The sequence below is a fragment of the Carassius auratus genome, unplaced genomic scaffold, assembly GCF_003368295.1.
Source record: "Carassius auratus strain Wakin unplaced genomic scaffold, ASM336829v1 scaf_tig00035781, whole genome shotgun sequence".
Taxonomy (NCBI): Eukaryota; Metazoa; Chordata; class Actinopteri; order Cypriniformes; family Cyprinidae; genus Carassius; species Carassius auratus.
The window spans coordinates 102501-105000 of NW_020526263.1; the positions used below are offsets into that span (position 1 = coordinate 102501).

Here is a 2500-nt window from a genome sequence, read left to right on the forward strand (position 1 = left end):
ATTATTATATAAATCGTGAAATTTTCCAAAAAGTTTAAAGCACCTGGTATTCCCAGGCAGTCTCCTATCCATGTACTAACCAGGCCCAAACCTGCTAATATTCAGAGATCGGGCATTGACTCTATTTTTTGGCTAAATTATTATATACAAAGTGAAAAGTTTCAAAAAAGCTTAAAGCACCTGGTATTCCTAGGCAGTCTCTCATCCAAGTACTAACCAGACCTAAACCTGGTAAGATTCAGAGATCGGGCATTGACTCATTTTTTTTTTTTTTTTTTTTTTTGCAAGATTATTATATAAATCGTGAAAATTTCCAAAAAGTTTAAAGCACCTGGTATTCCCAGGCAGTCTCCCATCCATGTACTAACCAGGCCCAAACCTGCTAATATTCAGAGATCGGGCATTGACTCTATTTTTTGGCTAAATTATTATATACAAAGTGAAAAGTTTCAAAAAAGCTTAAAGCACCTGGTATTCCTAGGCAGTCTCTCATCCAAGTACTAACAAGAACCTAAACCTGGTAAGATTCAGAGATCGGGCATTGACTCTTTTTTTTTTTTTTTTTTTTTTTGCAAGATTATTATATAAATCGTGAAATTTTCCAAAAAGTTTAAAGCACCTGGTATTCCCAGGCAGTCTCCAAACCATGTACTAACCAGGCCCAAACCTGCTAATATTCAGAGATCGGGCATTGACTCTATTTTTTGGCAAAATTATTATATACAAAGTGAAAAGTTTCAAAAAATCTTAAAGCACCTGGTATTCCTAGGCAGTCTCTCATCCAAGTACTAACCAGACCTAAACCTGGTAAGATTCAGAGATCGGGCATTGACTCTTTTTTTTTTTTTTTTTTTTTTTTTGCAAGATTATTATATAAATCGTGAAATTTTCCAAAAAGTTTAAAGCACCTGGTATTCCCAGGCAGTCTCCCATCCATGTACTAACCAGGCCCAAACCTGCTAATATTCAGAGATCGGGCATTGACTCTATTTTTTGGCTAAATTATTATATACAAAGTGAAAAGTTTCAAAAAAGCTTAAAGCACCTGGTATTCCTAGGCAGTCTCTCATCCAAGTACTAACCAGACCTAAACCTGGTAAGATTCAGAGATCGGGCATTGACTCTTTTTTTTTTTTTTTTTTTTTTTTGCAAGATTATTATATAAATCGTGAAATTTTCCAAAAAGTTTAAAGCACCTGGTATTCCCAGGCAGTCTCCAAACCATGTACTAACCAGGCCCAAACCTGCTAATATTCAGAGATCGGGCATTGACTCTATTTTTTGGCAAAATTATTATATACTAAGTGAAAAGTTTCCAAAAAGCTTACAGCACCTGGTATTCCCAGGCGGTCTCCCATCCAAGTACTAACCAGGCCCAAACCTGCTTAGCTTCCGAGAGCAGACGAGATCGGGCATAGCCAGGTTGGTATGGCCGTAAGCGAAGACTGCTGCAAAGAGAGGGCTATTTAAAGACCAGCCCATCTAATCACCAGTACATTATATAAGTAGGAAAGAAAACCCAAAAGCTTAAAGCACCTGGTATTCCTAGGCAGTCTCTCATCCAAGTACTAACCAGACCTAAACCTGCTAAGATTCAGATATCGGGCATTGACTTTTTTTTTTTTTTTTTGCAAGATTATTATATAAATCGTGAAATTTTCCAAAAAGTTTAAAGCACCTGGTATTCCCAGGCAGTCTCCAAACCATGTACTAACCAGGCCCAAACCTGCTAATATTCAGAGATCGGGCATTGACTCTATTTTTTGGCAAAATTATTATATACTAAGTGAAAAGTTTCCAAAAAGCTTACAGCACCTGGTATTCCCAGGCGGTCTCCCATCCAAGTACTAACCAGGCCCAAACCTGCTTAGCTTCCGAGAGCAGACGAGATCGGGCATAGCCAGGTTGGTATGGCCGTAATCGAAGACTGCTGCAAAGAGAGGGCTATTTAAAGACCATCCCATCTAATCGCCAGTACATTATATAAGTAGGAAAGAAAACCCAAAAGCTTAAAGCACCTGGTATTCCTAGGCAGTCTCTCATCCAAGTACTAACCAGACCTAAACCTGCTAAGATTCAGATATCGGGCATTGACTTTTTTTTTTTTTTTGCAAGATTATTATATAAATCGTGAAATTTTCCAAAAAGTTTAAAGCACCTGGTATTCCCAGGCAGTCTCCTATCCATGTACTAACCAGGCCCAAACCTGCTAATATTCAGAGATCGGGCATTGACTCTATTTTTTGGCTAAATTATTATATACAAAGTGAAAAGTTTCAAAAAAGCTTAAAGCACCTGGTATTCCTAGGCAGTCTCTCATCCAAGTACTAACCAGACCTAAACCTGGTAAGATTCAGAGATCGGGCATTGACTCATTTTTTTTTTTTTTTTTTTTTTTTGCAAGATTATTATATAAATCGTGAAAATTTTACAAAAAGTTTAAAGCACCTGGTATTCCCAGGCAGTCTCCCATCCATGTACTAACCAGGCCCAAACCTGC

At 37.6% G+C, this 2500-nt stretch overlaps 2 non-coding genes across 2 annotated transcripts; both read right to left on the reverse strand.

The window, feature by feature from the left end:
• Positions 1 to 1321: 1321 nt before the first annotated feature.
• On the reverse strand, positions 1322 to 1440 carry LOC113082176 (5S ribosomal RNA). The gene has a single exon (XR_003282484.1). It is a non-coding gene; the product is annotated as a 5S ribosomal RNA (ribosomal RNA).
• A 363-nt stretch (positions 1441 to 1803) lies between these two features.
• On the reverse strand, positions 1804 to 1922 carry LOC113082201 (5S ribosomal RNA). The gene has a single exon (XR_003282506.1). It is a non-coding gene; the product is annotated as a 5S ribosomal RNA (ribosomal RNA).
• Between the last annotated feature and the right edge of the window lie 578 nt (positions 1923 to 2500).